At 43.4% G+C, this 13,422-nt stretch overlaps 2 non-coding genes across 2 annotated transcripts; both read left to right on the top strand.

Moving 5' to 3' along the window:
* Nucleotides 1–744: 744 nt before the first annotated feature.
* On the top strand, nucleotides 745–863 carry LOC138361114 (5S ribosomal RNA). The gene has a single exon (XR_011226797.1). It is a non-coding gene; the product is annotated as a 5S ribosomal RNA (ribosomal RNA).
* A 9,441-nt stretch (nucleotides 864–10,304) lies between these two features.
* Nucleotides 10,305–10,423, top strand: LOC138361095 (5S ribosomal RNA). Its single transcript, XR_011226779.1, has one exon. It is a non-coding gene; the product is annotated as a 5S ribosomal RNA (ribosomal RNA).
* The last annotated feature ends 2,999 nt before the right edge of the window (nucleotides 10,424–13,422 follow it).

The raw sequence follows: 13,422 nt of genomic DNA on the forward strand, positions 1-13,422 counted from the left end.
CTTTGTTGTTGGCAACAACGTACTTCTTGATTGCTTGTAGAGACGAGCCCTTACGGTCTTTGAGTGCTGCGACCGCGGCTAGAACCATTTGACTAGTTTTCGGGTGAGCAACCTGGACGCGAGGTTTCCTGGTGGTGGCCACCACAGCAGCAGCAGCAGCAGCAGCCGCAGCCTTCTTGGTAGGCTTTGCTTCTACCATGATGATGATGATGAACCAACCAAGGTGATGAGAGACGCTCAGACAGTCACGGGGGAATGATGCTGCCGCCGCTTGAGCCGAACCTATTTATGTGCCGGCACGGTACAGAAGCTGCAACCTGGCAACTCGTCCACCAATCACGACGGTTGGTTTTACGGCTCCGAAACCTGGATCCCATATCTTCTCTAAAATAGAAGCATTTGTTCATGTTCTTTGTAAAAGTATCATAAAGCAGGACAGATGAGACAAATATCATAAAAACTGAAGAGCAGATGAGCACACACATGTTTGTATTACAAAAGAAAATCCACAAATTCATTAGAAATTGGCAGGGCAGGCTGAGGAAGTAGGTAGATGTAAAATGTCTGTAAATGGCGAAAGAACATAAACCCAAGACTGAATAAACGATGTTAAATATCCATGCCAAGGAGACAAAAATATGTTAGGATACAATTACCATTAAGACACCACAAGCAGGTCCGTATCCTGCCGCGATGACTTAAAAAAAGAGTTGGTTATTAGCCACAATGTGTAGGCAGTCTCATGCCAACGGCCATACCACGTTGAGAACACCGCTTCTCGTCCGATCAGCGAAGTTAAGCAACGTTGGGTTTGGTTAGTACTTGGATGGGTGACCGCCTGGGAACACCAAATGCTGTTGGCAATAATGTTTTTTGTTTGTTTTGTTTTGTTTCGTTTGTTTTTGTTTGAATGGCTGGCTCCACGGGAAATTCACGGAGTTGTGTGGAATAAGGCCTGGTAAAATGAATTAATATGTATGTCATGTTTAAAACAAACTCGCTTAATATAGATATTGTGTGAGGCTTTATACAAAAACGAACAACCAAAACAAAACATGTTGTATATATATATAGCTTAATCCGGGTTTGAACTCGCAACTCCAAGAATACGCATCACTTATATACACTTTACCACTGGACCACTGCTGCAGGACACTAGCTTGATGCTGAGGTATCAATTTAATGACGTAAATGCCATTTCCACAAATAAATGATAATTAAAAAGTATTTGTATGTACAAATCTTTTCTGTTTAAAAGGCTACAATATCAGTTACTGATATAATTTGTGTTAATGTTTCTATACCCACAGGAAGGCATATTTTTGCTTATATGTAAAGGGTACGGAGAAGGAATCCACAGACCATCATTCCCCTCCCCTTCCCTCCCTCCCCCCCCCCCCCCCAACTCCCACCTACTACCACCACCACCACCACCACCACCACCACCACTACCACTCACCACCAATCACCACCACCACACCTAACCGAAAACCCCCTAACACATCAACCCTCCCCCCAATCAACAGGCGAAATAATAACCCTCAAATGCCTGCCTGCCTGCCTGCCTGCCAGCCAGCCAATACTAACGGTCTTCTCAGAAAGAAAATCTCTTTGTATCTGTATTACTTGATGAAATGTATGATTCTAATAATGAAAATAAATTTTGATGTCGGTTGTATGAGCATAATGACCAATATGCACATGATATGAATGAATTAAATAGTGTAGTTTTAAGTAATTAGGTTGTAGACACATTAAGCGGATATGATATTTGACGCGTCCAGAACTGGTGATTTTTGGTTTAGTTTTAAATGCACCACCACCACCACCACCACCATTGCTTCCCCAGAGCCTAATTAAGGACCGGTAAAAGGAGTCAATATGTATGTCATCTATAAAACCAAAGAATGAATAAAAAAAAACACACACAAACCTACATAATAGTATTAGGAAGATTGTATGGCAAAAAAAAAAAGTATTATTCCCATTGGGTCGTTTGAACTCGCGACTTCCAAAACACCAGCCACACACCTTACCACCCAGCCACCATAGAATTGGTATAATTGTGCAACTTTAGTTATAAAAGTAAAGTTTTCTCACATTGTATTGATAACTTAAAGGATTTTTTTTTTTTGCATCTACAAATCTTATTGTCTGTTCTATGAAAAGGCTTGATGTAAATTATGTATTTTTTGAATGATTGAATTGTAGGCACATTAAGCGGATTCGATATTTGATATATCCAGAAAAGGCGATTTATGTTCAGTTTTAAAATGCATCACCGTTAACGCTAAAGGACTGGTAAAATGACTCGATGTTTGTCATTTTTAAAATAAACACTAAAACAAGGCCCTTAACATATATAATGTTTGAATATAAATTGAATGCATATAAATACAAAGTGGGAGTGGCTGGCTGGCTGGCTGGCTGGCTGGCTGGCTGGCTGGCTGGCTGGCTGGCTGGCTGGCTGGCTGGCTGGCTGGCTGGCTGGCTGGCTGGCTGGCTGGCTGGCTGGCTGGCTGGCTGGCTGGCTGGCTGCCTGCCTGCCTGCCTGGCTGCCTGCCTGCCTGCCTGCCTGCCTGCCTGCCTGCCTGCCTGCCTGCCTGCCTGCCTGCCTGCCTGCCTGCCTGCCTTGCCTTGCCTTGCCTTGCCTTGCCTTGCCTGGCCTGTCCTGTCCTGTCCTGTTATTGCCTTGCCTTGCCCTGCCTTGGCTGCAGCTGGCTGGCTGGCTGGCTGGCTGGCTGGCTGGCTGGCTGGCTGGCTGGCTGGCTGGCTGGCTGGCCGGCCGTAAATCAACTCTTAACAACACCACACCACACCACACCATCACTCATCACCCATCACCCACCACCGGCCCCAGTCTCCCAGCCTCTCTTATATACCCGAGCAGGCCCTTTAAATTATTTGAATTGTTGCACTTCGGCCAATGGCACGATCGCTGCTGCTCAAACATATTCTGGTTCACAAGTATTAAAATATATATATTATAATATATATATATATATATATATATATATATATATATATATATATATATATATATATATATATATATATATATATATATATATATATATATATTCATGAAACACATTAAAACCTTGATCATTTATTCATTTATTACGTCTAGTGAAGAATTGCTTTTGTTCATTTGTATGATTAAAAATTGATAGAATAAGAATTCCTCGCTTAAAGTAAAATATAAAATATATATTGGATTTATATGATTGGTTAATATTCCAAGTGATGCTGAATATCCCCTATAATTTTGTTTTGTTTGTTTGTTATGTACACATTCCAAATGAAATCAATATAAATGTTATTATTAATGTTTGAAAGTTGATTGTCTACTTGAATCTCTCTATTAAAGTGTGTGTGGCTCCGGATGGAGCCTGGTTATGGTATTTGTCGTGGTGGGTGGCAGAAGTGCTTACTTCTTCTCTGTCTTCTTTGGCAAAAGAACTGCCTGAATGTTTGGAAGAACACCTCCCTGTGCAATGGTTACGCCAGACAGAAGTTTGTTGAGTTCTTCGTCGTTGCGGATGGCCAACTGCAAGTGACGTGGGATGATACGGGTCTTCTTGTTGTCACGTGCGGCGTTACCGGCGAGCTCCAGAACTTCGGCAGCGAGGTATTCCATGACGGCTGCTAGGTAGACAGGAGCGCCAGCACCGACGCGTTCGGCGTAGTTGCCCTTACGCAGCAGACGGTGAATTCTGCCCACGGGGAACTGAAGTCCGGCCCTGCTGGAGCGAGACTTTGACTTGCCCTTCACTTTGCCTCCCTTGCCGCGTCCTGACATTACTGCTGCTGTTGTGGGTTTGTGGTGTTTTATGCCGGATCGGATTGATGTCCATAGGGAATGGAAAGGATGGGGGAGGTAGAGGGATGGGGAGATGAAATTCAGGAAGAGGATGCGGGTGTAGAGAGAGAGGAGGTTTGAAAGTTCGGTGGCCTGTCCACCATGGGTTGACATTTTTGTATGTGTTGTTTGTTTGCGTATGTGTTATGTTGGGTTGTCAGTACATTGGCTGGGGGGCTAGTGTTTGTGACCTTGTTGGTGTCCTAAAGCACTAGAGCCGATGGAGTTGGCTGAAGGAGGCTAATCTTAGAAACATCAGGGTAGTTACACTTCTGCCGCCACGACAAATGGTTTTTTGGTTTTATATTTTTTTTGTAGGTGTTTTATTTATTTATATATTTTTTTTTTTTTTTTTTTTTATTATTTTTTTTTTTTTTTTTAATTTATTTATTTATTTTTTTATTTTTTTTATTTTTATTTTTTTATTTTGTTATTTTTTTTTTTTTTTCTTTCTTTCTTTATTCTTCATTTGGTGTAGATTGGGTCCGGGATGGGCCACTCATCTGGATCGTCTGGCAGACCGCTTAGTATCTGAGGGCTTGGGAAGGCCTCATCATGGATATGTCTGATCACTTTTTGTTGGAGAGTGATTCTTCTGGTTCTGTGTGGTGGATCGTGGATCTCGTAGTCGCTGGTGGTGTTTTCTGCTACGAAGGGATCTTCTGGGTCTGGGACATACATGTTCTTCATACGGTACAGCTGTCTTCTGGCCAGGTAGCTGAGCCTAATGTTCATTGGCTTCATGTTGAGCGTCTCATGGATCAGGTCAGTTCTTACCCTGTCCCTCAGAGTCAGGCCCTCTGCAAAGCGAAGTGCTTTGTTTTGTACTCGTTGAATCTTCAACATGTTGGATTTGTTGGTGAGGTTCAGGGGAACGTAGGGGTATTCCAAGCTAGGCCTTATGATCATTCTGTACAGGTGGAGCTTGATGTGGGATGGGGCTTGGTTGAAACGGAAGAGCCTCTCCAGTGAGCCCCGGGCCATCGCTGTCTTCTGGGATACGTACTGGGAGGAGTTGAGTAGCCTGTTGAAGTTGTAACCGAGCACTGTGTTGGAGTTTGAGATGGCTATGGGATCACCCCTGATTCTTATTCCCCCCTCATTTTCAATAGAGAAGGCCATACAGCCGACAGTGCTTAATTGGATCTTTTCTGGGTTAGTGGTGATCCTCCATTTCCTTTCCCAGTTAGCAGTCCTTGCTAGTTCTACGTTTGCCTTACGGGTTACAGTTGCATGCTTGGCCGCTTGGATGCTAGGGTTAGATGTTATTACGTGTGTTACGTCGTCCGCAAATTGTACGATAATGGTGTCCCTATACTCTGGTTGGGGTAGGTCATTTACAAAGATGTTGAAGAGAATTTTATGCCGGCCCGCAGATCGAGCTTCGTGTTATATACCCCGCTCAGGATCAAGGGAGTCCGCCACTGACCAATCAGCGCGCTCCGCCACGCGACCCGCTCTGAGCTGAGTCGCGAGCGGGATATAAAAGGAAAGCTCGACTCGCGCAAAAGTTCATTATTGTATCGCAACGCCAGCCAGCACGAGCATCATCATGCCACCCAAGGCATCTGGAAAGGCTGCCAAGAAGGCCGGAAAGGCCCAGAAGGCCATTGCCAAGGGCGATAAGAAAAAGAAGCGCAGGAGGAAGGAGAGCTACAGCATCTACATCTACAAAGTGCTGAAGCAGGTCCACCCCGACACTGGTATCTCTTCCAAAGCCATGTCGATCATGAACTCGTTCGTGAACGACATCTTCGAGCGCATCGCCGCCGAGGCTTCTCGCCTGGCCCACTACAACAAGCGTTCCACCATTACCAGTCGGGAGATCCAGACGGCTGTAAGGCTCCTGTTGCCCGGAGAACTGGCCAAGCACGCCGTCTCTGAGGGCACTAAGGCCGTCACCAAGTACACCTCCTCCAAGTAAACGGCTTACTGCCCTGTGGTGGTGGCTTGGCCTCAAACCAACAAACTCGGCTCCATTGGAGCCACACTTTAATTTCTAAAGAGATTGTGAGTGTTAGACACCAATACTATTATAACAAAAACCTCTGTCACTGAAAGCAAATAGCTATAAAATGAGAATATTTATGAAACTGTCTGTGTGTGTTTCTCTCTCTCAGTCTCTGTCTGTCTGTCTGTCTGTCTGTCTGTCTGTCTGTCTGTCTGTCTGTCTGTCTGTCTGTCTGTCTGTCTGTCTGTCTGTCTGTGTGTCTCTCTCTCTCTCTCTCTCTCTCTCTCTCTCTCTCTCTCTCTCTCTCTCTCTCTCTCTCTCTCTCTCTCTCTCTCTCTCTCTCTCTCTCTCTCTCTCAACACATATAAGCACTCGGTATCTTTTTTCTAGAGATTAGAGATTCATTGTTATGTTCCACATTAGGATTACTATGCAGGCCACCCTCTTAGGTTTGAAAATGTCAAGAAAACGGTTAATTTAAAATGTCATCTCCTAACTTAACAGATTAAGCCAGAGGACCGAAAACAGAATAAAACAGGACTGGACAGTATGTCACTTATACAAGCTGCTTTTATTTCTAGTACAGTATGACAATTTTTATTTTTGGGGGGGGTGATCCTTGACAGTGCATAAGAGCGAAAAGCGACGGCGTTTTGTTTGTAAGAGAACAGGTTGTACTACAAATGACTTGATTTATTGATATCACGTGTATGTATGACACCTAAATTAGTGTATTTATTTATTTTTTTTTAATTTTTTATTTATTTATTATATGTGTAGATGAAGGTTAATTCATATGACTGATGCTAGGAATGTCTGAAATCTCCTTAGAAGGATATTTTGGCCCTGAGAAGGGCCGAGTTTGGTGTATACTAGGGTGGTCGATTTAGCTTATGCACGCTCTCCACGGATACGGCGAGCAAGCTGAATGTCCTTTGGCATGATGGTGACACGCTTGGCGTGGATGGCACAGAGGTTAGTGTCCTCGAAGAGACCGACCAGGTAAGCCTCGGATGCCTCCTGTAAAGCCATGACGGCAGACGACTGGAAGCGAAGATCTGTCTTGAAGTCCTGGGCAATCTCGCGCACCAGACGCTGGAAGGGAAGTTTCCTGATGAGCAACTCGGTGCTCTTCTGGTAACGACGGATCTCACGCAGGGCGACCGTTCCGGGCCTGTAACGGTGAGGCTTCTTCACACCCCCTGTGGCAGGAGCAGACTTGCGTGCTGCCTTGGTGGCCAGCTGCTTACGAGGAGCCTTGCCTCCCGTGGACTTGCGAGCAGTCTGCTTGGTGCGAGCCATGGTGAACAACTGTGGTTTGTGATGGCCGGCGCCGAAAAATTTTTGCTTATATACGCCGTCTCGAGGCGCTTGCTCGAGCGCCATTGGCTGCTCGACTCGCCTACGTCACCCCGTTGCCCCTCCCCTCCTTCCTCTGGCTGCAGCCAACAGGCGGCTCACCTCAATCACTATTATTGCTGATTTTGCTCTATTTTTTGGATTTGTGCAAAAGTCATTTCACAGGGACGTGAAACAGACGAGTAGGCAACTGCAGTTTTGAAAGCGTTGTGAGAAAGCCGTGTCTACTCGACCACAAGCGTAAAGTAAGGGCAGGCAGGAGTTGCAATGCTACTAGTACGTCCGCTTGATGGGATATAGTCGGGAAATCGTGCGGGCATTCGTCAATTCGATTCACACAACTTCAACACCATGACTGGACGCGGCAAGGGAGGCAAGGGACTCGGAAAGGGTGGCGCCAAGCGTCATCGTAAGGTGCTACGTGACAACATCCAGGGCATCACCAAGCCCGCTATTCGTCGCTTAGCTCGTCGTGGCGGCGTCAAGCGTATTTCGGGTCTCATCTACGAAGAGACCCGTGGCGTCCTGAAGGTGTTCCTCGAGAACGTCATCCGTGATGCTGTAACCTACACGGAACACGCCAAGAGGAAGACCGTCACTGCCATGGACGTGGTGTACGCTCTGAAGCGCCAGGGTCGTACCCTCTACGGATTCGGCGGATAAGAGCTTGGCTAATCCATCGATTCCACCCACCACCACCTCAAAACGGGACCTAATTAGGTCCCTATACTTTTTTACTGAAGGGCTTAATAGACGATAACATAAATTGTTTTGATATCAGCTAGCACATTGGGTCTTATGAAATCTATTTTTTATCCTCGCATGCTTAAAGGGACTCTGATTGGGGGGGGGGGGGGGGGGGGGAAGGTTTGTTACGTTATATACTAGCAGAGCAGGATCATTGGTGGGGAGGGGGGGGGGTGAGGGAGGGAGAGAGAGAGAGAGAGAGATCTTTCCCAACTCTTCCTTTTTACATGAGTGAGCTACCCGTTTTATTCATTTTATCCTTCTCAGAGCTGTTTTGATAGTATCCAAATGATGGTAAATGAAAAGGGAGGACACGAATATCTACCCAGAATTCAGGAATGGCAATCGATATGCATGTTTGAGTGCGAATCTTTTTCTCTCTCAACTTAGGTATACGTTTATGTCGTACCTAAAAGCGAGAACCACACTATTGGGACAAGTATGCAAGGCCCAATTTTCCTAACAAGCACAGTTAATTTTGTTATTTTCGAACATTTCTTTCCAAATTGGTTTATCCAATTAACAGTATTATATTAAGATCATGAATTGCTGGGTTAGGTTAGGTTAGGTTAGGTTAGCTTAGCTTAGCTTAGGTTAGGTTAGGTTAGCTTAGCTTAGCTTGGGTTAGCATAGGTTAGGTTAGGTTTGATTACATTTCTATGTTAGATTTAACTCAAATTCAAAACAATTGCAGTCATTCGGCTTGTTAGTCAACTTGCCTCTAATAGGGGCAATTTGTCTAACAAGACTATTTAGTTTTGTGTGCATATATATATATATATATATATATATATATATATATATATATATATATATATATATATATATATATATATATATATATATATATATATATATATATATATATATATATATTATAGCTTCAAGACTCCGAACCAATATAGAAGCATCAAGAGGAAGTGCTTGTGTTATGGGCCAATAGGCCTTCTGCAGTTACTTCCATTCTTATGTTTTTATTCCCATTGGTTCGTGTTTTATCTTGTGTAAATGTCAATCACCTTACCCAAAACTTTGGTACCATATCACCTCACCCATGTATATATATATATATATATATATATATATATATATATATATATATATATATATATATATATATATATATATATATAATATACAGAGTAAATCTACCCCAAAAGTAATGATTTATTTGTGTACAAAACTAAACTCTTTTTGGAATCATATGAGGCCCCTCCACTGAGGGGGGAGGCCTGGATGTTTATTGTCATGTGTATTCATGCTGCTTGCATGTCGTCGTTTATTTTGCCTTTGTTGTTTTCTTGACAGCTTTCTTTGCCTTGGGTGGTTTGGGAGATTTTGAAGCTCTCTTTATTTTGGGCTTTTTGTTCCCAACAACAAGCTGCTGCTGCTTCTTTTTCAAGGCTGTAGGTGGTTTGTTGCTTGTGGCGGCTTTCTTGGGAGTTACCACGGCCTTCTTTGCTGCTGTAGATGGTTTCTTGGTTGTGGTGGCTTTCTTGGGAGTTAGAACGGCCCTCTTCTCTGCTACGGCCAGCTTGAATGATCCACTAGCTCCACTTCCCTTGGTCTGAACAAGAATGCCGTCAGCCACTGCTTTCTTGAGAAATCTTCGGATGTAAATGGCGATCTTGGCAGCCTCGACTTTGTTGTTGGCAACAACGTACTTCTTGATTGCTTGTAGAGACGAGCCCTTACGGTCTTTGAGTGCTGCGACCGCGGCTAGAACCATTTGACTAGTTTTCGGGTGAGCAACCTGGACGCGAGGTTTCCTGGTGGTGGCCACCACAGCAGCAGCAGCAGCAGCAGCCGCAGCCTTCTTGGTAGGCTTTGCTTCTACCATGATGATGATGATGAACCAACCAAGGTGATGAGAGACGCTCAGACAGTCACGGGGGAATGATGCTGCCGCCGCTTGAGCCGAACCTATTTATGTGCCGGCACGGTACAGAAGCTGCAACCTGGCAACTCGTCCACCAATCACGACGGTTGGTTTTACGGCTCCGAAACCTGGATCCCATATCTTCTCTAAAATAGAAGCATTTGTTCATGTTCTTTGTAAAAGTATCATAAAGCAGGACAGATGAGACAAATATCATAAAAACTGAAGAGCAGATGAGCACACACATGTTTGTATTACAAAAGAAAATCCACAAATTCATTAGAAATTGGCAGGGCAGGCTGAGGAAGTAGGTAGATGTAAAATGTCTGTAAATGGCGAAAGAACATAAACCCAAGACTGAATAAACGATGTTAAATATCCATGCCAAGGAGACAAAAATATGTTAGGATACAATTACCATTAAGACACCACAAGCAGGTCCGTATCCTGCCGCGATGACTTAAAAAAAGAGTTGGTTATTAGCCACAATGTGTAGGCAGTCTCATGCCAACGGCCATACCACGTTGAGAACACCGCTTCTCGTCCGATCAGCGAAGTTAAGCAACGTTGGGTTTGGTTAGTACTTGGATGGGTGACCGCCTGGGAACACCAAATGCTGTTGGCAATAATGTTTTTTGTTTTGTTTTGTTTTGTTTCGTTTGTTTTTGTTTGAATGGCTGGCTCCACGGGAAATTCACGGAGTTGTGTGGAATAAGGCCTGGTAAAATGAATTAATATGTATGTCATGTTTAAAACAAACTCGCTTAATATAGATATTGTGTGAGGCTTTATACAAAAACGAACAACCAAAACAAAACATGTTGTATATATATATAGCTTAATCCGGGTTTGAACTCGCAACTCCAAGAATACGCATCACTTATATACACTTTACCACTGGACCACTGCTGCAGGACACTAGCTTGATGCTGAGGTATCAATTTAATGACGTAAATGCCATTTCCACAAATAAATGATAATTAAAAAGTATTTGTATGTACAAATCTTTTCTGTTTAAAAGGCTACAATATCAGTTACTGATATAATTTGTGTTAATGTTTCTATACCCACAGGAAGGCATATTTTTGCTTATATGTAAAGGGTACGGAGAAGGAATCCACAGACCATCATTCCCCTCCCCTTCCCTCCCTCCCCCCCCCCCCCCAACTCCCACCTACTACCACCACCACCACCACCACCACCACCACCACTACCACTCACCACCAATCACCACCACCACACCTAACCGAAAACCCCCTAACACATCAACCCTCCCCCCAATCAACAGGCGAAATAATAACCCTCAAATGCCTGCCTGCCTGCCTGCCTGCCAGCCAGCCAATACTAACGGTCTTCTCAGAAAGAAAATCTCTTTGTATCTGTATTACTTGATGAAATGTATGATTCTAATAATGAAAATAAATTTTGATGTCGGTTGTATGAGCATAATGACCAATATGCACATGATATGAATGAATTAAATAGTGTAGTTTTAAGTAATTAGGTTGTAGACACATTAAGCGGATATGATATTTGACGCGTCCAGAACTGGTGATTTTTGGTTTAGTTTTAAATGCACCACCACCACCACCACCACCATTGCTTCCCCAGAGCCTAATTAAGGACCGGTAAAAGGAGTCAATATGTATGTCATCTATAAAACCAAAGAATGAATAAAAAAAAACACACACAAACCTACATAATAGTATTAGGAAGATTGTATGGCAAAAAAAAAAAGTATTATTCCCATTGGGTCGTTTGAACTCGCGACTTCCAAAACACCAGCCACACACCTTACCACCCAGCCACCATAGAATTGGTATAATTGTGCAACTTTAGTTATAAAAGTAAAGTTTTCTCACATTGTATTGATAACTTAAAGGATTTTTTTTTTTTGCATCTACAAATCTTATTGTCTGTTCTATGAAAAGGCTTGATGTAAATTATGTATTTTTTGAATGATTGAATTGTAGGCACATTAAGCGGATTCGATATTTGATATATCCAGAAAAGGCGATTTATGTTCAGTTTTAAAATGCATCACCGTTAACGCTAAAGGACTGGTAAAATGACTCGATGTTTGTCATTTTTAAAATAAACACTAAAACAAGGCCCTTAACATATATAATGTTTGAATATAAATTGAATGCATATAAATACAAAGTGGGAGTGGCTGGCTGGCTGGCTGGCTGGCTGGCTGGCTGGCTGGCTGGCTGGCTGGCTGGCTGGCTGGCTGGCTGGCTGGCTGGCTGGCTGGCTGGCTGCCTGCCTGCCTGCCTGCCTGCCTGCCTGCCTGGCTGCCTGCCTGCCTGCCTGCCTGCCTGCCTGCCTGCCTGCCTGCCTGCCTGCCTGCCTGCCTGCCTGCCTGCCTTGCCTTGCCTTGCCTTGCCTTGCCTTGCCTTGCCTGGCCTGTCCTGTCCTGTCCTGTTATTGCCTTGCCTTGCCCTGCCTTGGCTGCAGCTGGCTGGCTGGCTGGCTGGCTGGCTGGCTGGCTGGCTGGCTGGCTGGCTGGCTGGCTGGCTGGCTGGCCGGCCGTAAATCAACTCTTAACAACACCACACCACACCACACCACACCATCACTCATCACCCATCACCCACCACCGGCCCCAGTCTCCCAGCCTCTCTTATATACCCGAGCAGGCCCTTTAAATTATTTGAATTGTTGCACTTCGGCCAATGGCACGATCGCTGCTGCTCAAACATATTCTGGTTCACAAGTATTAAAATATATATATTATAATATATACAAGATAAAACACGAACCAATGGGAATAAAAACATAAGAATGGAAGTAACTGCAGAAGGCCTATTGGCCCATAACACAAGCACTTCCTCTTGATGCTTCTATATTGGTTCGGAGTCTTGAAGCTATAATATATATATATATATATATATATATATATATATATATATATATATATATATATATATATATATATATATATATATATATATATATATATATATATATATATATATATATATATATATATATGCACACAAAACTAAATAGTCTTGTTAGACAAATTGCCCCTATTAGAGGCAAGTTGACTAACAAGCCGAATGACTGCAATTGTTTTGAATTTGAGTTAAATCTAACATAGAAATGTAATCAAACCTAACCTAACCTATGCTAACCCAAGCTAAGCTAAGCTAACCTAACCTAACCTAAGCTAAGCTAAGCTAACCTAACCTAACCTAACCTAACCCAGCAATTCATGATCTTAATATAATACTGTTAATTGGATAAACCAATTTGGAAAGAAATGTTCGAAAATAACAAAATTAACTGTGCTTGTTAGGAAAATTGGGCCTTGCATACTTGTCCCAATAGTGTGGTTCTCGCTTTTAGGTACGACATAAACGTATACCTAAGTTGAGAGAGAAAAAGATTCGCACTCAAACATGCATATCGATTGCCATTCCTGAATTCTGGGTAGATATTCGTGTCCTCCCTTTTCATTTACCATCATTTGGATACTATCAAAACAGCTCTGAGAAGGATAAAATGAATAAAACGGGTAGCTCACTCATGTAAAAAGGAAGAGTTGGGAAAGATCTCTCTCTCTCTCTCTCTCCCTCCCTCACCCCCCCCCCTCCCCACCAATGATCCTGCTCTGCT

The sequence above is a fragment of the Procambarus clarkii genome, unplaced genomic scaffold, assembly GCF_040958095.1.
Source record: "Procambarus clarkii isolate CNS0578487 unplaced genomic scaffold, FALCON_Pclarkii_2.0 HiC_scaffold_180, whole genome shotgun sequence".
NCBI lineage: Eukaryota > Metazoa > Arthropoda > Malacostraca > Decapoda > Cambaridae > Procambarus > Procambarus clarkii.